At 33.3% G+C, this 25,678-nt stretch overlaps 1 protein-coding gene across 2 annotated transcripts in view; it reads right to left on the bottom strand.

Annotated features, from left to right (window-relative positions):
* The window catches only part of LOC125056703 (muscleblind-like protein), a 164,866-nt gene that overhangs the window by 89,195 nt on the left and 49,993 nt on the right, over positions 1 to 25,678 (bottom strand). The window contains exon 1 of one of the 2 annotated variants that reach the window (XM_047659972.1): positions 15,780 to 15,968. The exons of the other annotated variant lie outside the window; for it this stretch is intronic. The gene's annotated coding sequence lies outside the window, so the exon portion shown is untranslated. Of the gene's footprint in view, positions 1 to 15,779; positions 15,969 to 25,678 lie in introns of those variants that run through there. 2 annotated transcript variants of the gene reach the window in all.

Genomic DNA, 25,678 nt, shown 5'->3' with positions numbered 1-25,678 from the left:
AAATTAAAAGAGAAAGTTTAAAATACATCTAAAAGTAGCCAATTATTTATATTAAAGTTGCTATTTCTTTATTAAATTATTATAGATGATTTAACTTTATCAACGCAAGCAAACAAAACACGTTATATACTTGAAATTACGATAATTGATGCCCTTTTTAATGTACATTTACATTATAAAGGGTATATATTAGAGGTTAAGGATAAAAAAATGATAAAAAAGAAGTAGGTAATAAATATATATATCCCTTCTTCTTCATACTTGATACAACACTTTAATACTAAAGTGTTTTGAAATTCACTTTGACTACAGAGTGATTGTGAGAATGACTATCAACTGTTGTTTTTCTATAATTTTAAACACTTGTGTCTTAAATGTATATATATATCAATGAAGCATTAGAGACAATCTAAATGTCCACTTTACCATGGTGGGTCAACACGAAAGCGTAATCCGTAGGGCACTTAGTGCATACCGCAAGCGTAGCTCTCTAAATGCAAGTAGTAATCTGTTTACTAAACACTACATTGTATATACGAATAAAACCTACCTTAATTTTATTGACGCAGGTATTAAGAAATATTCAATTATCACGCTTTATAAGTAGAAAACGTTTACATCATTGGAATTAATTTTATGCAATGATTGACAGTCAACACGTGACCATGCTTGCTCTGAAAAAAATTAGTACCTTATTTAGAATTCCTAAGTCCTAATTGGCTGTAGGTACTGTTTTCTTAAACTATACTTAAATAATTACTATACTTAATGAATACTTTTCTTCAATAATTACAAAGCATAAATAACATAATGAAAAATACACTTAAATTAATAGGTACCTAAATTAAAATATACTAAATAAAAATAATATGCATTTTGCATCGGGTGTTAAAAAATTACAGCTAGTACAATTTACAGTATAAATTAATTAACTTTCATCCAGTTACAAGTATAGCAATATAAATGATGAGTCAACTCGTGTGTAATATTTTCGCATCATATTGTGCTCATTGTTGCGTGTCGTCTGACATCGTTCCTGTAAATATTGATAGATTTTTATTAATCTAATACCAGACCAAATTACGTGCCTTAACCTCGCTAAAATGTTATACAAAATGGATCGTAAAGGAAAATAATATGTACTACGTACGTTCTAATGCTATAAAATAATAAATTCTAAATTCTAATGATTTTTTAACAGTACATAAATGAAGATGTTGGCTGTGTTTGTAAAAATTATGGAAAAAGGCACCCTACTCATAAACTATACAAAATTTAAATCAATGGCGCTACAACTTCTTTTAGGTCTAGGCCTCAGATTTCCGAATCTGTTTCATGATCATTTTTCAATCTAATAGGCAAGTAGCTGATCAGCCTCCAGTGCCTGACACACGCCGTCGACTTTTCGGGTCTAAGACATGTCGGTTTCCTTACGATGTTTTCCTGAAGGAAACAAGCGAATGTTTAATGCGCACATAGAAAAAAAGTCCATTGGTGCACAGCTGGGGATCGAACCTACGACCTCAGGGATGAGAGTCGCACGCTGAAGCCACTAGGCCAACACAGCTCTACTCATAAACTATTACACTTCAATAATTGACAGCAAGTCTCAATAGATAATCCGCCGTGGACTGAAGAACATAATACGTTCAACTACAACTAACTACATAAATAAGACAAGAGTTCAAGATTAAATTTACTTTATAAGTATACGCAAAAAGGGGCATCGTCATAGTGCTTACAGTATAGTTACTAATAGTAATGGGACGAGTGAGTCAACACTTTTTAGTCGTTTTATTGCGCATCAAAGATTCTTAATCATTCCGTTAAACTCGGTTCACAAATAGCTTGAATCATATAAGTTTTAGTCCAATATTCAATTAAGAAGTTTTCCTAATTTTTATTCTTAAAAACTGAATACTACTGCAATATAAAAATTAAAACTAAAAACAAGTATTATGTAAATATATACAACCTTTTATAACAAGTTATGAATAAGGTCTTTGTGAATTTAGACAGTCAATAAAATAGATCAGTCTCACATGCAATAGTATTGAGGGTGCGTAATATTAAAAAAGCCAAGACAATTATTTAGAAACCTGTTGTCTGCTCTTTGACCTCTGAATTCTGATTTCGATTCTGTGTTAAAGTTCAACTTGTAAGAAAAATTGTACTCAATTAGATACGAATACAAACGTAATATACGGCAAACAGGTCTAGCCGTAATTTTTGGCGCCAAAGTTGTTTAAACGTTTCATGTTCATGGTGTAATCTAAGGTAATTTTGCAAAGCTTAAAACTATTTGTGGTTAACAAAATATGGCATCGCGTGAGGGCAAGAGGGCGGCGGCGCAGACTTGAGGCGCCCCACGCACACACCAATCGCCATGTATCCGTGAAACTAATAATGAAACGTAAAATAGTAATAACGTGTTTTTGTCTATAGGCCTCAGATTTCGGCGGTTACGTTGCATAATTTTTTCGCCCCCTTAGTCAACTGCACTGTGGGACAGTAACGAAACTTTTTATTAATTTATTAAATCGACCGTTTTCAAGACTTAGTAAAAAATAAAAGCTTATATAATACGGAAGCCGTAATTCAAAAGGCACCTTAAATAATTTAAAATATTGAAAGTTACGTGTCAACATCTACCGAAACATTCAAGACGGCTCTGTGTGTCATACAGAAATAACTACTCCATCAAATAAAAAAAATATTATTACAATAAGGTGATAAGGTATTAAACCGGCATAGTGCAGGGATATGTTTTTGACATAGCTTATTATTATCATAAGCCATGGGATATATTATTTGGTAGACGCAAACCTCAATCTCTTGGAGTATGAGGATTCCCTGCATTGAAATTCTAGTATATATAACATCAGATATGCGAAAAAAGTTATTACTTACATGTGGTTAAATGTATATATGTACTATGTTTAGTATGAATGCAGTGAACTCATAGCAAGAATGTTCCATTATAACTATGTTAGGGGAACGCTGCCAGTATCTTCGGAACCTTGCCTTATTCTCTTTTCAATAATATATTTTATTGTTATATGTTTTAAGGTTATTAAGTAGGTATTAGTTTTATATTCTGTAATTTGGTTGTTGTATATTTTTTTTAAGACAATTCACACCATTTGACCTAGTCTCATGCTAAGCTGGTGAAGCTTGTGTTATGGGTACTAGGCAACGGATATACATATTATAGATAGATAGACATATAAATACGTATTAAACATCCAAGACCTAATCAGAACACCAAATGCTCATCACATCGATGTTCGCTTTAGCCGGGGATCGAACCCGGGACCCATGGATTCGCAGTCAGGGGTACTAACCACTAGACCAATGAGTCGTCAATATTAATTATGTGAAGGCGTATTTTAAAATGCACTTAAAATTTAAGTACTCTTGCCGTTTTATTTAGACTTTACCCATAGCATAGCGTACTTTCGCATTTATAATATTTGATTGTAATATTATGTTGAGTACGGAAAGTAGAGCATCTAAGTCCACTTTCTCCAGCAGCCGTCTTGTCAGTGCGAATGACTAAACAAATAAGTCACGAACTTCATTGTACATATAAGATTTATGCTTTCTCTTTTTTTATGATCAAATAGTTTTATTAAGACATTCAAATAGTTAAGGAGAATATTACAATTAGGGTGTATTTAAATTTTAAATAAAAATATGTTAATTAAATTATCGTAGTTAATCCGATCAGTCCGTCAGTCAGTTATAGTAAAAAGTTCTTGAATGAAATGTAATGTAAAGTTAAAGATAACTCTATTTCTAAATTTATTGTATATTTTTACAAATATAGCCGACATTTTGAACTCCGCTAAATGTATAGCCCTGAAACAGTATGACAAAAACTAGTTTTGTGAATTGCAAAAGCGTTGGATGATGTAATCGTGTCTCGAAGGTGCCTGTGCGCAGGCTGCACTTGCAAACCAGTTTGTGAAAACCTCCCGAGGTAAATGTCTTCGGCGCTCAAACTGCATTTTGTCTATGCAAATTTATATTATATGCTTGCTTATGTTTGCCGACTTTGTTTCGAAGTAAAATAGTGCATAGCGGTTATTCTAATTTCCTCAAAATAATAACTTTGTCTTATGGCCGAAGAATAACGCATATAGTGGTCCTAGAGGACATTTTTCCCGATACGAGGTTTTTCAGGAGTAACAGCGAGTTAAAATTGATATAAAAATATTAGAACGGACTCAGGAATAACATATGCCGTCGGGTGCTTCAAACACGAAATTCATAACATATACAAACGAATTGCAATTCGCAGAAAATTTTCACAATGAACCGAGTCCATATAAAAGAGCGCTTTTTGGAATAAAGAAAATTGGTTTATGTATATTTTTATGCTTTTTTTAAAATATTTTCTAGATAATGCCCCGACTACCGTTTTCTTTTACAACTTTTTGTATGACCTTTACAGCAAATTTCAGTAAGATGCTTCTTAACATAATGTTGAACATTATTTCCTTTAAATTCGTCTCTGTTACTTTTATTCCCAGAGCTTGTTCAGTGTTACCTGTCGTATCCATACATTTGACAGTCGGTCAGAACATGTAACACCGTCTCTTCAACTGTTTTGCTACAAGGACAGTCAGCAATTCGATATTGTAACAAATCCTACTCTTTATTTTAAGCTTTTTTTAACTCATACGAAAATGTGCACGGTATGACTACGACACGTCTTATTCAATGCTCCAAAGACATGAGATTTAAAGCTGAGTCAATTACACGGAATTAATGAAAACCAAACATTTCTGTTAGTCTGTTTACATATCGACTATCGCATTCAAAATAATTATTTTTGTAATCATATTATTTTTTTCGATACCTCAAAAAAGTAACAATTAATGGTAGAAATTAAATTCAGCAGAACGAAATTCGGATCCTTTAAAAAGGATACATGCAAGTTTTGGTATCTACGAAATTATACAACAAAAATATTTAGATTTATATAATGTTTTTTTTCCGTAGAGTCGTTGCGGCGCTGACATTCTAGTGTTATGTTTCATTTTACGTGGCACTAAATGAATGCATATTGCTTCGGTTGCTGTAATACCGACGCTTGGTTTATTAAAATCTTTTTGTTTCACTCGCACCGCACAATAAAAAATTGTGCCATCAGTTTATACCATATACACTTATTGGGATTCGATTGTTGGTTATTTATTATTTATTGAGATAACTCAAGAATACACAGCTTACATTTAGGAAATGAGATGTAATAAATATAATTTATAATATCAAATAATATGTAAATCATAAAGCAAATATCTATATAATATGTCTCAAACCTATAAATTTAATATTTCATAAATAACTTTAATTAGATGTAAGTGATTCTTTAGTTTTGTAATTTGATATGACACTAATTGTTAAACATTTTCAATAATGTTCCGACGGAAATCTAACGAAATAATTGCTAATATGTTTACTATATAATAAATAAAAGCAAAATATATCTGTATCAAAAATTATAAATAACAATCAAAACAAATTTGGCGTATCTTCTCCATACCAACAGGATATTTTTAAAAACATTATTCGGACTTAAATATCGTATTAAAACCGGATCTTGACTCCAGGCACTTTCGAAGTCGTCATTGGCAGAATAATATCACCCAGTTACCTTGCGTGGGCCAAGGTAGCAAAGTGAATGTACTCTTAGTGTTCTTTATTGTTCGAATTTTTCAAGCCTTTCTAAATAATTAGCCGCACTACATTATAGCACTACTCTCTATACATTGACTGATGGCTTGGTATGATCGTTATAGCAAAGAATAAACGGTTATTTTCTATTTATAATTCATAGATTTATATCGCATTTCTGAGAAACGCTTTGCCTCTCTTTCAACCAATATGTATCTTTAATTATTGAAAATTATTTTTTTAATATTTATGATAGCGTAAGCATAATAACAATAACATATATTATGTATAAGAAATAAATTTGTATGGGTACGTAGAGAGAACTAGATTTTGGGAGCCTGTGACTTCGCAGTTACAAAGGCAAAACACATATTTAATTTTATTAGATTGTAACTGGTACCTATGCATATAGACAATCCTTTAAAGGAATAGATTGAGGTGCATTTACCGGAGTTTGATATATATAAGAAATGGTACACATTTTTGTCTTATGTTGCTAGTCATACCGATGCGGGTAAAATATAAAATTATCTATGTAAATTATAATGCATACATGCCCATTCAGGTTTATACATAAGGATACAAATATGAAACATTAATAACTAATCAGTTACATGGCCTAAAAGATAATAACAATATTGTATTTGAATTAAATGCGCGTAAACCCCGATTTACATATTCATCTAATAAGCGCAGGAAAATTACCATGTTGTTAATAGGAAATTACTGATAATTATAAATATAAAATATGTTTTGAATAAATATAATATCACTTAAAGAGAATTCAAACTGAAAAAATCGCATCTGCATGTTACAAATATTAGTATTGCTATTTTTCTTGAAACTTATATTATCATTATTTCGAACGTTTTATGTTCATAGGTTCTGAAATAAATGACGAAATAGATGCGCAGTCAACGTCTTTGTGCAGTGTTATATAAATAAATATTGCTGGCCCAACTGTCTGGTTGGAGAAGAGGACTTGTGCGAGTAGAGTTCCACATTCGATCATGATTTAAGAGTTCCGGGGATGATAACAAAGTAACCAATATGATGATGGGAATTCAGGATTTAACGAAATGGCGCTATTAATAGACCATAATCCTAATACAATACAAAGAAATGGTTCTATTTTATATTGTTTAAAAAACATTGGTTGTTTTGGTTACTTAAAATTTGTATTAGGGGAAATCGAAACACGCAATTGACATAAAAATTATGCCCAAGGATATAATTAGACCAACCCTTTGGTCTAGATTGTTAGGGCACTTCCCTCACAAACACCATATTGATCTAGATCGTAAAAAAATTAACCCTTCGACGAATGAGTCATACGAGGAAACATTAAATTTTCATGGCGTTTAATGTTACCCACTCTGCTGGTTTCGTTCATGCATATTTATCAAAATAACAGTGCCGATTGAAAGGCTGCATACACGCACGGTTGCAAAATCGGATGAGGTATTAAGAGTTCAAATGTTACAGCCATGAGGGTGCAGTTTCGCGTAACTTTCGATGGTCAACCGACGGTCATTAGCTCACTCACCCCCTCTGGAGGGTTGAGTTCCGCGAATATTCTGATCGCTGCTGACTCAGAGCTTCCGGGCTTCCGGATAGTACTGATTGTCATCTTGCATCGAACACTTAATAAATCGTTTTTATGTGACTAGTGCATCTTACATAACAATGTCATTTACGAGACAATATATAATAATAATAATTTATAGCAAGAATATGGTACAAAAATTTCAAGGCATTTTACATTATTAGTCATATGAATTGATCTGTTCTTATATTATTTCAATCGTACATATCATACCATACGTTATTAAATTTATATCAACTACAGTGTCTCACGCAAATAACAATTTATTGAATAATAAATTTTTTCCAAAAGTAATACACCAAGTCGATTTTTAAAGACTAGACGGAAGATCTTTTAATTATTTTGGTAAACCTTAATGGCCATACAAAATGTATTTTTCCGAAACAGTTCCTATAGATTGTCATAAGTAAGAGTGTCGTAAATAAACAACTCCACGATATTTTGAATACGAATGTTGCTCTCAGGTTTGAAGCAACGAAAGCATTTTGGTAAAAAGGGAGACAATAATATATTGAATAAGCACAAATTAAGAATGTATGATTTTAAAACTCTTTGTTTGTAAATATAAATCTTTACTTTACTAGCAAAGCAATGACATCAAAATTATTACTAAACTTCGTCTCGCCAATATTAGTGTTTATTGATGTTATTCAAACCGGCAATATAAACTGCATTGACGATTAAACTAGTAGGAAAAGTGAAATTAGAAACTTTCTCAACAAGTGAAACAGGAACAAGCTGAGCGCTGCCCCGAGAGAATAACTGTAACATGCAGCAGGTAGAGCATTGTCTGAATTTCCATAATTGGCAGAAAAAACTGACCACATTCGCGTACTTTTTACATCGCTCCCTGAGGGTGCGAACTAAATATGGCCGGAAGGACAAGGCTCGCGTTAATTTTGTCACAAGTCATGGCGGAAACAATGCCCGACCCGTGTTACGTGTAATATTTTTCATAAATTAATATTTCTAAAAATTGTCACTGTTGTGTAACACAGAAAAATCAACCTTTATATCTATATATATAAAAGAAAGTCGTGTTTGTTACAACACTTATAACTCGAGAACGGCTGGACCGATTGCCATGGTTTTTGATTTGTTGGATTTGTTTTCGTCCCGAATAGCAGAATAAGCAATAAAATATCGGATAAGTTATCGAATAACAATAAATTAATTAATTAATTTTACGAATGCAAAAACCATATGGTGGTTTTATCTGTTGACAAAACTACGCATCATTTTACGTCGAATTCGTGTCAGTTCAAGAAATTCCGATCTTGAGGTGAATCAGGAGATGCATAACCATGCTTTGATCCTGAACAAAAGATGTTGGATATCAGAAAGTGCTTAACATGCAGTATTGCCATATTGACGCTAGAGAGAAGATGCCTAATGTGTAAAACTGCCATTCTCGCAATGGCAAGCAATAAAACATTTCTGTACTTGCAAAAAAGTTGTATTAATGTAATACTTAACATTAATGAAATCCTAAAATAAGTTAAATTAAAGAAACAACGATATTATAAGGTTGTAGGGCGGAACGAAGTTAGCCAGGTCAGCTAGTTTTAAATAAATATAGTTAAAAAAAACTATAAAACACGCTTTTAAAGTTCATTACCATTTTCAGCCTAAATTAGGAATTATTTTTCACGTTTTAGTTTGATGTGCTTTAAAAGCGTGTTTTATAGTTTTTTTTAACTATATTTATTTTCCACTTTTTAGTCCTAGCAGCAATATGTGTTGTCTCAATTTAATCGTATTGCTTTGTGGACTTTAAAAAAAAATCTTTTTTTTTTTCGAGATAAACCTATGAAATTATTATATCGTCGCTGATTCTTTATAAGTGTACAAAGTTTGAATTAAATCTGTCCGTTTAAAGTGGGTCAAAATCGAGTCTGAAGGAGTCGGTTACATATACATACAGGTGAAGCTAATATAAAGCGTGTAAAAAACTTACCTACTTTATAGATTTCTTTCAAATGTTATCGGTATCCCTACTCAATATTTGCAGCACAGTATTAAAATTATATAAACCAGTAATACGAACGAATATAAACGTGCGAATACTTAAGACAAAAGCCTGATACTGCTGATCGTATATGATATTTGAAGGCATGAGTTTTAAGCAAATAACACCGTCGCTAGAAAAGCTTGCTTCGGTGGTTCGTAGTGAATAGACGTTAGTGAAAGCATGTGTCGGACAGATGTCCGAATCAGGATGACTAGGGCCGTTGAAGCGTAGTATTTGCTCGTTGGGCAAGTAAAATCCAATTACACGATCATACAGTCACATACGCCCAGTTAAGTGCTCCTTGAAGGTAACCAATTCTAATAGGTTAACTTCTGGTTAACTGTTTTCAGGCGCTTTCAATTACTCGAAACGTTTGTTAATTCGTCGACAGTTATATTTGAATATATACTGTGCTTTCTTCTATATATTTCTATATTACATTTCATATTTTCATTAGTTTATGGGACACCTCGAGAACACATAAAAATAAATCAACGGCGCTACAACCACTTTAGGTCTTGGCCTCAGATTTTTTGAATCTGTTTCATGATCATTTTTCAATCTAATAAGCAAGTAGGTGATCAGCCTCCAGTGCCTGACACACGCCGTCGACTTTTTGGGTCTTAGACATGTCGGTTTCCTCACGATGTTTTCTTTCACCGTTCGAACCAATGTTAAATGCGCACAAAGAAAGTCAATCGCTGCACATCCATCGATCGAACCTACGACCTCAGGGATGAGAGTCGCACGCTGAAGCCAAGGCCAACACTGCTCGAGAACACATGGTTTGTATTAAAATATGAGATTTAAAGAGATCTAGAAAAACGTTTTTATGATTGTTGTTGCACTATTTGGATTGTTTCTATATACTTTGTGTGCCTGCGTTTTGTAATTAATATATTTATGAGCTATTAAACGTACGTATTTTTTAATATAACGTATATAACGAATCTGCGAGCAGATAAAAATATTTTGGTTAGAATGTATTTTCTGTTTTAGGGGTATATTGGGGCTAGTTTACTTCTACATAAGGTGAATTGAGTGACTGCCTTATGACACTAAAGTACCAAATAAGATCTATCCAATTTGTCACACCTCATATTTTTATTCACCGTCATATTTATTACCATGCAAAACAGACCTGGAAGAAAATTACTTGATCCACAGCATTGTAAAAGTCGCTCTCATAAAACTCCCACATATTTCACGACAAATAAACTTCTCATCCTATGAAATTTTCTTCTGGAACTGTTCAGCGCAGGTAATATTTCAAAACATGTGTCATTCATAACTTTCGCTCTCGCAATGTCTGTCGATGGAGCCGGCAAAAAGGTCTCAATAATAAATTTCTCGTGAGCCGAGCTGCGTTATTCCGCCGTCCCGGGTATGGTATCCAGGTACGTTTTACGGCCGTGCGAGGGAATATATACGAAAAATAAAATAAAAGTCAAAATGGCCCTGAATAAAACTATTTACTCGAATATCCCCCGCGCGAAGTTTTCAGTCGTTACTTCGCATATTGCTTCGTGTTCCCGAAAATAGAAATAAAAACAAAATTTGGTTCGCTCGTCGGTAGGGCTTAGCAACATATATTTACGCTCTTTATAAATTTTCAATATCTCCTGTATTAGCTTTATTACAGATGTATTTGAAATAAAGGTTTCCAAGAATTTGAGAAAATTGAAATCGAAATCATTTATTCATATAGGTAACACAATGTACACATATGAACGTCAAAAAAGAAATACATATATATTAAATGATTCTAATTTTACATTTACTACCAGTTTTCAAATCAAGGGTGTAGAACGGATGAAAAGAACTGACAATAAACTCTCCCCCACTCCTATTAATCGCCAAGTTTTTTGTTTTACACAATGTTTGTAAGGAGCTGCAACCATTACACCATGTTCCACGTGACATCTTAAGTAATTAATACTTAATTAATAATAATAAAATAAATAAAAACAAAGATTTGTCTTCTATCAGCAGGAGGCATGGTGAAATAGGAGCCCGCACTTACATTCTCGTGGGAACAACACCAACGGAAGTGACCAACGGTTGCTAAAATACTGCGCGTTTTGTTATAGTCAGTCAAGCTAATAAAAAACAAATTAACCAAATGTCAAAAATTGCTACTAGATATCATTTGGATGCAATCCTTTTAACTACGTGAGTAAATACACATATCACTGACCTTCACATTGCCTTAATCAAACAGCAAAAAGATGATCTCATATACAATATCAAACATCAAATTTATAAGAATGAAATACAAACATTTTAGTCATCCAATGTTCTTTGTTTTATACGAGAATATGGAGCTAAAGGCGACCCTAATCGTGGAGCAAAATGGCAACACAGGCGTGGTATGAAACTGTTGAGAAAGCAAACACATTAAAGGGTGCCGGGCAAACAGCCTAATGATTACCTATATGTTGACTGTGGTACAAAAAAGGCGTCTTTTAATGTCTTATTTGGTTTTTTAAACATTTTGAAGGCTGTAAGTTGACAAGTAAACAATTGCGCAGCAAATTCACTTGTTGTTTTCTACTAAATTATACTTTTTTCTACCATATGTTTTGGAGTTTCTAATTTATTATTAGTTGTTAAATCTTATATAATTGAGCCCAAACTACGGAGTTTGTAGTAAAAATTATACTTTGTATTGTAATTCGGGATTTAGAAACACAGATTACACAAACCTTAAACCCATCAAGGTAACAATCATTCACGACAAACAATTAAATTATATGTAAACATAATACATGAGTGATTATAATATTGGTTGAACTTATTGTTAGCAACTAATATTTTTATTTTATATAGCTTATTTTCAAATAATTTCATAACACGATGTACATAACTCTAAATTTATTCACTAAGCGAATGAAATTCTTTGAGAAATAAAGTATATTTGAACCGAACTTCTTTAGTTGTTTAGTATCGTTTCCTCCACTGTTTTAATTCACGCGGTTTAATCCAACAAAGGCAGTTTTTTTCAATATTTCACGTCAATAAATGAGGCGAAAATCAGGGCTTTGTTAGTGAACGGGATACGCTTATCTGATGCCACACCTTTTGTACTGCTATTGACCTAATTCGAGTGCTACTCGAGTGACTCTATGGCAAACTTCGATAGATAAAAACACCTACAGCCGAATAAATATTTGAAACCCAGCTTTTTTTTAATAGAACAGTTTGTTATTTAGCATACTATTTCAATGTTAAAATTTAATTATTTCAAGGCATTATTAGCTAAGCATTTGTGGTCGGGTAATGAGGTTAAGGAAGTTTATGTCGGCGGCATTTGCTGGATTACTCTTTTTCAATGTATTTTAGAAACTGTCAAGCGCAAACATGGGATGAAAATTAACCTACAAAAGCATATTAGAAGAAAAGCTAAGTACTATGTACGCCGAAGGTAACGATATCTAAGAGTGTGATTATTTTGTATGTGTACAATCTTTATGTAAGATTTGGATTAAAAACAAATCAATAAAAACATTAAAAAGGTTTTAAAAATTAGGTAACTTTTAATTCGCTTATAATGACTCCGTTATGAAATAATATGAAAGCTTTCGTTTATTTTTTTTCCTTACGTGTACATTAAAGTTGGTAAGTTGTACAAGGTCGATCGCCCCACGCGATACACCGCGGGGTCAAAAAATAGAGCGAATGGTACCTGGCGCCGCCCCGCGCTCAATGTCAATATTCAATCACGAAGAAGGCATCGCCCGACTAACTCCTTTAAGAAGCCTATCTTTTAGTCTTTTTATTTTTTTATGGCAAGGGATTGTTAACTAGCATACCACACTTTCCAACGTCTATCGCTGTAGAATTTATCCAGCCAATCCTTCGCTTATAAGTTCGCTCATATATTCGTTTTACAGGGCATCAAATTGGACTATCGCCTTCAACGTACTAAATAAGCCAAAGCCATTTGGCACAACAGTTGACAATTGACAACAACAATTTATTTTAAATTTCGAATGTCTATTTTTGGATATCTACCATCAAATGTCGTCTGACGTTCAACACAGTGTAAAAATTATAAAGCGCGGTAAACGTTGACATTTTAACATAATGAGGTGTTCATAAAGTTATAATTCCTTTCCGTAGTATAAAACTGGGGATAAATAAAACTTTTATTACTTTTTGTTTTCAACCTTTTTGCCCTCTTTGTTTACATAGCTGCGAGCAAATCCTCTCCGTGCCAACAGTCGCTTTGTCAAGCGCCGAGTGACATTACCTCGCCCGCTGTCAGATAATTTGGAAACCAAATAAAATAATTCAGGCACTTCATAACTAGTGTGCCAAAGCGAGCATATAAATCGCATAAGAGATTTAAATAAAAAGAAATGAATTCGTATCCCAAGTGCACCAATTCATACAAAAAGTCAAGTCGTAAGTGATTTTTTTATTGTGTTGTGTTTAAGGTAAAGTAGCAAGCACTTGCTGTTGGTAAAAAAAAATTAACCACAATGTTCTAGGAAAATATCATACAAATATTTGTCATTTAAACTATTTATTTTTATTTTTTATTATTATACAAAGAGTAAGCAAGTATCAATTGTATGGTTACCTAAACGGTGCCCAGCATACATACAATTATGTAAATTGGTCGTAATATAATGATTTTTCTTTGACAGTACTACTCAACACAAGCCTTATTCATGGCCATAGATTTCTGTATCTTTTTCCTTTATATTTCCTCAGGCTTCAGAACCTCGCTTCTCTACTAGGCACGTTATATTTAAAAAAAAGTATTCTCTACATCAAATTTTCAGCGCTGGTCATAATAGGAGCGCGTGATAAAAACTATGAAAATATTTGCATACTAAGCAAATATGGTAGCTGGCAGTGCCAAGGGGTAGGTAAATTTATGAATGCGATTACAAGCCCAGCCCGTGCAGGTACTATCAATCAGGCAGGTCTCTTAATAACCCTAACGCTAATAACAAAATTCCATGGAGCCTGTTTGTTCTCAAGGGGGTGAAGATGGATATTCTTAAGGGGTTGTTTCATCTATACAAGAATTGGCTTAAAAGTAATTATATATTATTTTTCTTAATTTTCTTGGTACATACTTTGAAAACGCATTCATGTTTTTAATTTGTAATTCGAAATTCGAATGCTTGACAGCTACCAATATTCTGACACAAATAGACCTTAATCCGGAAAGCTGATATTATTATTATTTTTTTTTTAAATATAAGTAGGCAGTAATATTTCATAGTCTTTATTCATTGAACTAACGTAATATTCGTAACAGCAAATTATTGAATTCCATTTTTGAATTACAAAAAAGTATATACTCATTCCAAATTTAAAATCATAAGTGTAAAAATAGATGCTATAATGACCAAGTGTCAAGGCAGAGTTGCAAAAGGTAGACACTGTCCAAATGGCTCAATTACACTTAATTCGCAACGCACACAAAACGGACAGAGTTGAACGCATGTACAGTGCACATTAATGTATGTAAATGCTCGCCGGCCGGCGACGGTAATATTGCAACATTAAGCGGAATATGGCTGACGAGACGGACATTTTCGACAAAAGTCGACATTTGGAAACGTTGTGCTATTCATGTGCACTTAACGATTTTTGTATAGGACATTGTACTATGGTTTTAATTAAATAGGTATGTTATGAATTAATAATATTATCTGTATAAACCTATTCACGAATTATATCTGTAAGTTGGTGTATTACGTTCACTATTTCAGGCCTTTATTCACATTGGAAATACAGGATTTGTTTTTAGACATAGTCGCAAGCATCTAATCTTTTAGATATATAGAAATAGTAAAAATGCGTTACATTTACATAGATATCAAAAAGTAATGGACGAAATTGGCGGGAACGACAACTTAAATGTAAGTAAAAATAACGCTAAACTAATTAAATTTTTTATTACCTAAATTACCTATGCTATACTGTTAAAAAAAAATTCAATAAATATAGATAAGCTATACCATGTTTTTATGCTATTTTTTATCAAACGTCAAATAAAACGACAGAACGTTAGAACAGTACCTATTTGCAACACTGCAATATTGTGACGACTAGCGCCCCCTGTGGAAATCTTGGACAATACCATTGTTTTATCAAGCGGGCATTGTCATGGTGATTCACTTCATATCAACATTAAACCCATTACAATATTTTACTGAACTACTTCACTAAAGTGTATACCAATATACATGAGATACGGCTAACGATAAGGTTCATTTATGAAATAAACAAAATAAACCGCCCTCACAGAGGACTAAAAACATGGTTAAAATTAAACAAAACCTCTCCGTGACAGCATTAAACATACAATCATACGAAGATTATAGTGAATGTAATGGTATTTATCCGTAATAAGATGTGATTCAATCGAAAACACGAGTGTTAAATCGTAAAATGTGTGCGATACGTCATGGTAGAGAGGTTATGTCCACGACAAACAAAAAATACAAAGGCGTTTACCTGGGTTTATCGTCTGTTTTGCAGCAAGCACCACAATAATAATGCACAGTACTGTCCACTAAAAGATTCTAAATAAATTTTATTCAAAAAATTGGTTAACATCACATAAATAACAAAATAAAACGGAAAACATTGAAAGCGGGCTAGAAGCGCGATACGGAACAGCAAGCTAAGCAGCAGCTGACTACATGAGCGCATGCTCCATTCTACTTTGTAGGGGCGCGCGGTTTATTCACATTATCGTGCATACATTCTGATAAGACAATAGTTCCATTTTATCTAATTAAAATTTACTCCAATACTTCACTCTATATAGTCATGCTTATACGTGAAATATTTTATAGTAGAGCCATTTCTACATTATGAAAATATTCTCGAAAATAAGTGTGTTAGTTTACAATTAGAGCCGCATTTATTGAAGGATGTTGTGCTCAAAATGAATGTGTGAATTTGGGCTCAAAACAGTTCGTTTACTTATTTATCGCTTCTTGTGAAACTACGTGGAAGAGTAGACGTCGAGGCAAAGTGTCATTGTCAGCTGCGCAACATGGAGGAGTGGAGTGGGCGCGCAGTAGCGTAGATATAGCCGCCCTCTAGCGGGCATATTGTGAGTTATCGATTGTAGCGTGCCGGCCGCCATTGGCTCGGTTCTGCTCAGTAATTGGTTTATGTAGCTCGTTCGGAACATGAATTCAAATTTAGCGCGGGCTGAAGCCCTCGAACGAACAAAGCAGAGTGTTTGTACGGGGAAAATTACTCGTTCCAGATAATAAAATCTAGTAAAATACTTTTCAACTTTGCTTCAGCCTGTTTAATGTTTTGTAAATAAAAAACATAACGCACGATATTGGATGGAAGCTAAAAGTACCGCGAACGTTACATCAAGCATTTTGTTTTTAATTTTTGTAACTGGTATGAAATATAGGAATCATTTAACATCAATAACCGAGTACTTTATTATGTGGAAAAACATTAAAAATAACACAATTTACAATTTAAGAGTACACTTCGAAGCGTTCATGCTGCTTTAAGATTTTATTCTCTAGATATACAAATGAAATATTAAAGTATGTAAAATATAAATCATGAATACTTAATACGCAAATTCCTTAATCGAAACCCTGTGTTTATACTATGTATAGCCCAGGTTGATTTGTTTGGAGCGTCGCCTCGCCTGCTAGGGAGGAAGGGGGCCGATATTTATGCACGTTAATAAGAAGCCGGGCTGCAGACAAAGCCTACTATACGCTTACAATGAAAATCAAAACATTAAATGCACCTACTTATTATATACTTATATCGAGAGGGGTACATAAAAGGGAATGAACAACGCGTTTGAAATTCATACTACTGTAGTTATTGTAAGCTTTATTGCAGCCTTTTTATCCTTTAGTAATAATGACGTGTACTGTATTTCTTGTTTTTATTAATTAGTACTTTGTGAGTGACTTTTCATATACGTCGATATAATTGATTAACAATATATTTGTTTATTTTGGAGTTAGGAAGTATTTTTGAAATTTACAACTATTCACGCCAACTCTTGCTCAGTACGGAGAGACATAATTGAAACTAATATATAAATTTATAACATTTGAAAACCAGGAATTCCCAGGATTCCGAATCATTTCCGGGTTGCAACCTCAGGGTTATTGTATACAAAAATATCGCAATCGCTATAAAGAGTACCACTAAATGGATAAACCTCGTTGATAGTATTTTATTTTATTGTATGTAAAACTACTTATATACTAGAAAAAATTTGATAAGGAATACAGTTAATCTTTAGATAGAGCTTTTAAATATAATAATGAAAAAATATTATATGATGGACTTGCTCTCTGCGTCAAAGAGGTTACGATATTTTTAAACACCAACAATATCTACTATATAAAAATAAGTCGGGTTTTCCTTCCTGACGCTATAACTCCAGAACGCACGAACCGATTTCCACGGTTTTGCATTCGTTGGAAAGGTCTCGGTCTCCGTGAGGTTTATAGCAAAGAAAATTCAGGAAAAATTTCTACAGAAAAGCGGGATCACCAAACAAAATGTTACATAAAACGAAGCCATCTGGTGGCGAAACGGAGTTCGCCGAGTTTGCTAGTTATAATCTATAAGTATCGTCAAAATGAGTTGATAAGTGAGGTTACTATCACATTTATGACGGAATAACGACTCTATGAAAATTCAAAATGGCGGACCAAATCGCGTGTAAAAGCGACTATAATACTTAGAATCAAGATAGTTTCACTGTAAAGCAAGTCTACAAAACCTGGAACGACAGCTTGGGGACAGATCTGCAATCAGATAACAATGTCTGCTTCACTTTGCCGATTTAAAGGAAAATGGGAAATCAGTTTTCCTTTTTATTTGCTTTTATTGTGATTCTATGCAATTTCTGCTTGATGAACATTCTATTAATATAACTGTAGTTTATAAATATGACTTTTAAAGGAAACAATTTTTTACCGGATTGAAGTATTATTATAAATTTACAATTATTTTACATAATTTTAAATTTAACCAACGTTTCGCGTGCTTTATAGCGTGCGTGGTCACGGTGACTGAAGACAAAAGGTGTTGAATGTCAAAAAGTATCACAGCTGTAGAAAAAGTTGTATTATCTGTATTTATTTCCCCGGAGTTGGTAACGACTAAAAGATGGAGGGTTTTGGCAGAAATGGCTCACGGTGTCCTCTATTTGTAAATTTTGAATTAATAAAAAAAATTGTAAATTTATAATAATACATAACTTCAATCCGGTAAAAAATTGTTTCCTTTAAATGTGTAAAAGTTATGTCAATAAAAGACAAATATGACTTTGTTTCAATCCACAACCGCTGTACCAAATTTGATCATTTTTCTATAGGACAGATGGACAACAACCGGTGGATGGTGGTGGAGATGGTTAACACTGGGCTTGTAATCTGGCGGTACTAAGTCCAATGCCTAGAAACAATTTGATTGTTTTGTCTATTGTGAAATGAAATGAATTATGTATTGTTAAGTAAAACGAATGTAAAATATTTATTTCAAGGCAAACCAAAAGAGTAAAGAACCAACGGAGTCACTGGTATTAACACCCGGCTATAACAATTTCATGCAACCCCATAGTCCAAAAAACATTCTACATCCAAAGAAATATTTAATAACAAAATAGTTATTCTTAAAAAGCCCGTCTCGTTTTAGACGAATCCATTCAGAGATTGCAAATGTTCTAAAAAATATACAATGTAAAAGCAAACGGTAATAAAAAAGGTATCCGACATAACGAAAGCGCATTATTGAAATGAAAATTGCAGGTCCGAGAGATGCCGACTTCTGCCGAATGCCTGACCCGCATTCGTATGCAGCGCGGGTCCACACGTCGCGACTTCAACTTTTCTACTTTACGAATATTGAAAGAATTTAAAATTACCTAGACAACCGCCTCGGGTATTCAGGTTTAAGTTTTATATGGAGCTTTAGAGTTGTGCTCATGTTTACGATAGTTTAAGATAATCTTGTATATTGTGTTTCAGGAGCGAATGAATAGGCTTACTAAGTGCCCTATTCATTACTGAGTGGCGGTATTGGCTGGACGCGCTTGTTTGTCAAATACAGGCTCGAATTATTTTTTGTTTTATTATAGATAGTCGAGAGAGAGTATACAATATAATATCAGGAATTATGAATACACACTTTTTGTATTGAAATGATTGTACACCTATAAGTATTACCACTCTACTATTTTCCATTCAGTTACCTAAGACTGGATCAGATTTTCATTTTTTTTGGCATAGGTGTTATCGCAGAAGCAATATGTCTTATATTTTTTAAATTCCACTCAATAATCAATTAATTCTCCTTGGCTCAATGAATACTGTCGCTGTTCTTCATTTCATTTCAGTATAATATTTATTATATAGTGAATACTAATATGAGGTTTCATATAAAAACTTGCTGTTGCCTTGTTGTGAATGCGACTAATAAAGTTGTGAAATAGATTTAAACCTCTCAAATAAAGGGGGCTGCCTCGATGTGTGTTTCGACTTCGTAATAAACCTGAAAAGCATTTGATACAGCGAATTTGAACAAGAGCAAATGAGATGAGTGCTAGTAAATTCTGGTAGCGGTAGTGTGAATTTTGTAGAAACCGGCATTATGCAGTGCACGTAGCCGCCTGTCTACACAGGCGCGGGCGCGGCTTGCTATCTGAACTCTGGAACTCATATATTATTTACCGCGCTCGGAACGAAACGTCCTTACTGCCGCACGTGAACCTTTCTCTAAGTGTTTCTCTTTATGACAAATCGATAGAAAACTACGTTGCTCAATTCAATACAAAAACATTAAATCCGAAAAAGCAATCTCCAAAGAGGTAATAGGAAGCTCCGTGCATATTTATTGCCGGTCTCTAAACCGTTTCTCTGGTAATTCGGTACAAGCAGAGCGACATTATTTTTGTAGTAATTTCAGCGAATGTCCTTTAAAATATTCAGAGCGCTATAGCCATGCCCATTAACGTGCCCGGGCGCAATTCGGTGCGGGTCTCGTCCACAAATGGCAGCGATATCATTAACTTGACCCCGCAACTATCCATGGCCCCCCAACTTTTTGCCAATATTACACCCGAGAGTCGCGAATTTCAGCTTATAGTTAAACGGTGTGTTCACTGCAATGACAAACATTTTTCACATTAAAACATATTTAATCTTTCGATTCTAGTGTACTTTTAAAGTCTTCACTAAATACCTTATTTAAAGAACTATAAAATCTGTTAAGGACATACAACTTGTAAAATGATTTATTAACTGGATAACTCTTTTGAATATTGTAGCATGTACGACGCCTTTCGTGTATGCTCAGTTTAAAAGTATGTGCTATGTTTGTATAATTATTCGCAGCTTCTTGCTTTCTTACTGTGTTACTTAATAGTGTAGACAATATAACTTGTTGGTCGGAAATAAAGGTAAAAAATGGAACGTTCAACGCGCTTCGCGTAATAAGAATTTGTTTCTTTTAGCAAACTACCGCATTTTAATTTGAAATAATGGTGTTTTTCGAGGCTTCGCGCTTAAGCCTTTACGCAATTACGATTTTCTTTTTAATACAGAAACAATCTAGGAAAATTATGTAGCTACCACAAAATTTATTGGTTGGAATTTTATAATGTTATTTCTTTTTATGTCTGTAACTGTAATAAACCAAACCGATTAAAAGAGATACTTTAAAAATAATCTTAATTATGCTAGTAATTCACTACTATGTATGTTGTTGACTAAGCTATGCGATCTACATTATGCTATTTTTAATTGAATAATAAAAGCAATACATTTATTATATGCTGCATCAGTATACCATATATCTGCCAGAAAAATCTCCACGATATGACATTTTGAATTTAAATACATGTTATACGAGTATATTGTGTAATTGAATATTTATTTTAAAAGCGATTCCCTAATGTTAGCTGGTCTTTTAAATGTCTTGAGGTTAATGGTATAGAGTCATCTAATACATTAGTGCTAGCAATTTAAAGTTAGTTGTGGGATTGCAAATAACCGTTGGGTCCGGACCGCAACTTGGTCCGGCCAAATTACAGACTGTCAAGTCGACTCAAGTAACCTGTTGACGACTTGACTTTTGTGATGTTTCAATTATGTATTAGGACGGTTTCCTATTAATTCTTAGATAATTAATAAAAAAATCTTAGACACTAGGAGTAGGTGGTACGAAGGAAGTTGCAGAAATTCTCTCCATATCTATCGTTTAAATTTTATGAACTATGAGGCTTCTCGCGCTACATAAGTTTGGAATAAGAAATCCGAATGTTTGAAAATAGTACAATTAAAACAGTCATTATTCAGATGGTGTTATTTACGATTAGGCAAAATAAAGTAAAAGAAAACTGGGGAAAATGCATTATTTATATCTTTATGCACATATACAAAGATCTACCGTTTAAATTTTAATAACTATAAGGGCTGTTCTAGGGCGACATAGGTTTGGACTAAGGAATTTGAATGTGTGAAAATAATAAAGTTAAAATAGCCCTTATTATTAAGACGGTCTTCTTTTCGATTAGGCAAAATAAAGTAAAAGAAAACTGAGGAAAAGGCATTATTTATATCAAAGACGCGGGCTTTTAATTATAAGAATTGATAATCAGTTTATTACTGAGAATGTGTCATAACATATTAATCTAAATTATAAAGAATGGCAACCTTAAAACATTTTAATTCACTTCGTTGATGACATCCCTCGTACAAAATGCGTAATTAAAACTTTGAAAACTCAGCAAAACATAGAAGAATAGTGATGTGAATAATTTTCAGTGAACGTGAACTCATTTCCCGGAACATGTAGTGCTGCGCCGGTTTAGTTTGAAATTTAATTCTTTTCGAACACATATCTCGACTTCGTCGGAGAATCTACTTTACATTTCTCATCCTAATGGCCATCGGGAGAAAATTGGAAAGGAAGTTTCGTGTTCGCGTTCTTACTTTTAGAAATTCACGGTAACATTTTAAAGGGTTATCCAATGCAACATGAAAACAAGTGATTTACATCGCCCGCAGCTTTGTAGACCGAACTAAAGAGAATTATGTTTTAAACTTATTTTTGAGTGTCTTATTTGATGGCTTCTATTTATCAAACTTTATTACAATCAATTTTGATATTTTCATATGAACCAGTGGCGCTACAACCTTTTTAGGCCTGGGCCTTGGATTTCTGTATCTGTTTCATGATAATTTGCTAATCTAATAAGCAAGTGGGCCATCAGCCTTATGTGCCTTACACTCGCCGTCAACTTTTTGGGTCTAAAGCAAGCAGGATTCTTCACGATGTTTTTCATGAATGTTAAATGCGCACATAGACATAAAGAGAGTGAGAGTGAGAGTAGAGTGTCGCACACAGAAGCCACTAGACTATAATAAATAATAATATATGTTAAAAAACTTCAATATGATAGTTAACTATTCTATATGTTACATGTAATTTGGCACGAATTAGCGTACAGAATATTATTTTTTTATAACACTTAATTGACGGGTAGAAACGCAAATTGATTTCATAACTCGACGTTTTCATGGTCAGGGAAACAGTATCGCTGACTCAGACTACTGTAAGACACTCGTGTCCTACAATGAAATTAATTCGGAGTGAAATCAGTTTTTAATGTAGTACCTACTCGCATAAATTAAAAAACATATTTTTTATTATTGTGTCGCATTTGTTGTTAGTAACTAACATAAAAAAGGTAGAATTAATTATTACATGTATACTTGAATATCTAATTAACGATGTCTTTACAAACGAGATATACCGAAACTAGAATAAAAATTATGATTTGTACAAGTACTATTCAAAGTATTATTTTTTAATTAATTTAAAATTCTAAACATTTAACATCATTTAATTATTTAGGTTACACAATGTACACTTATGAACATCAATAAAGAAATACATATTAATTGTTTCTAATTTTATATTTATTGCTTGTTCTCAAGGGCGTACAACGGACGCGAAGAACTGGCAATAAACTATCCGCCACTCTTTTTAATCGCCAACTTTTTTGTTTTACATAATTTGTAAGGAGCTGCAACCATTACACCATGTTACACATGACATCTTAAGTAACACCGAATTAATAATAAAAACAAAGATTTGTCAAATATTAAATAGAAAAAAGTTCAACCTTTGATTGACTGATATGAAAATATTACTCATTGAATATCATACTTTATTGCTCGATACTCCTAACAATATCATAAAAGCCAGAGATATACACAAAAGCGTTTCCGCGTAGATTTTCTTGACTTTCATTGCATTAATGGAGGGAAAAACCTAACAATTTATAAAGCACAAACCGCAGCCCCAGGTGGAATGGAAAATGCTGCTTCTAGGAATTCCGAAGGGTGATCAAAGGGGCTTTAATGCTAGTGGGGTCCGCTGATGCCGATGACCTTTATCGATTGATTTCCAAGCGGCAAATGAGTTGGCAATTGCTAAAAGCATCCATTTCATCTCTTGAGACGAAATTATCTTCTAAGTGCAGTACTAGAGTTTGTAAAAAGAATATTTTATTTATTATTCAATAGTATATAATAATAATAATAATATAGTAAATAATAATATAGTAAATAATAATAATATATGTTAAGCAATGAAGTGTTTTTCGTAGAAAAAGAACCGGGTCGATTGAAGGAAGTATGTTATAGATCTTTTAAATGTATGTATTTAAAATAGCCGTACATATATTACAAAATGTATATATTTGATACTTTCAACTGAATTGTAATAATATGTCACTATAGTTAGCTTTTTATGAACAATGGAAGCCACGAATGGAATTGTATTGTTAAATTACTGATTAATTGTAATAATTAAGCGCATTAACAACAAAATGAGGTCTTTATTTTTGAGAAGTAAAATATATCACAAATGTAAAATGTGTGTATTTTTAAATCGCTTATCCGATTTTGGTATCGTATCAGAAGGGGAAATTTCAGCTGTACTTCATACTTATTCAGCGCAGTGGTGTGCTTCTGTTGTAGATATTATTCAACGCGACCCAATTCAGCCCCTCGTGTTTTTGTAAAAATCCTATCCGTTGTTTATTAGGGTAGGTTGAGGTCGTTTCAAAAGGTTCAAGAATGGTTCGCCAGGGAGTCTGCCGTTCTCAGGAATCCAGGCAGCGAGGCTTAATTTACTGCGGCGTTAACCGGCCTGCAGTTTGTATTCATTATCTACCTGAACTCGCCACTATTTAATATTGTAACTATTCTAATATAGCATGTAGTTCACATTGTGTTGCAATTTGTTTGTCAAATTAAAATAGCATTTATTTTGCTATTAAAAAGATAAATATACAAACAAAGGCACCGGCACAAACAAAGGCCGGCTTTATATGGATTTGTATGCTCTTTTCTTAAAGGACCCTTAGTGAAATTGGTTCGGAAATATTTCAGTAGGCTGCTGGTTCCACATAGTGGTCGTGCGCGGCTAAAGGTGGCTTAAAAAATGCTCAGTTCTTGAACAACGGCCGTCGAGAGATATGGTTGGAATTTCGTATTCTGCCTCCACGTCTGATAATGAGACTCAGATGAAGGTATTCCAAACAATTCCTCCGAACACTCTCCATGGTTAATGCGGTAGAATATGTAAAGATACCCCACAGCTCTATGCAACGCCAAGGGATCAAGCCGCTCAGAAAGTGACTGGTCGTCGATTATTCGACTTCAATTCTTCGTTAAAACCGGTCAAGTGGAGCTGGTACTGGGGAGCTCCCACCAAAAGGTGAGAACATTACGTCATGTGGGAACAGAAGTCTCGACTCTTAATCTTAGTACTAGACTAGATAGAGTAGATAAAAACTACATTAAAAACATTTGCAAACATAAAAATTTGTTCCTAGCGAAGAAAGATAGAGCAATTATCCTTGGTGTAAGTTATTGTATAGTTTGGGTTTCGACCTCGAGTGTATTTACAGTTTCGGGTCAACTCCAATAAGTTTTATTTGTTTACTGGATTAGTCTGTTAATTGTGTATTTGTGAGAATAAAAGTACGGATGTGAATAAATATTTTACGCTAGCATAATTAAATGATGTTAATCGTTTAATTATTACAATTTGTGAATAATGTTATATTTAAAAAAAAGTGCATGCGTACAAAGTACACATGTCAGAAGTGAAACTTCTTTGGCAAACTAATTTTTAAGTCTTGTTCATATTTATACAAATCTAAAACTTTAGTTTTCCGAGACTTAGAGGGAGGGAAAAAGGAAGATATGTTAGGAATTTAACGAATTTTAATGTCATTAAAATATTAAAATGTCGAAAATTAATACAAATTATAAATTTAATTTTTTAAATTTATTTCTTCGCTGATAAAAACACGTGCCATTTTAATT

Source organism: Pieris napi, chromosome 15, assembly GCF_905475465.1.
Source record: "Pieris napi chromosome 15, ilPieNapi1.2, whole genome shotgun sequence".
Lineage (NCBI taxonomy): Eukaryota > Metazoa > Arthropoda > Insecta > Lepidoptera > Pieridae > Pieris > Pieris napi.
Note: the sequence above shows the minus strand (reverse complement) of the source record. Positions and strands in the feature narration are given on the sequence as shown.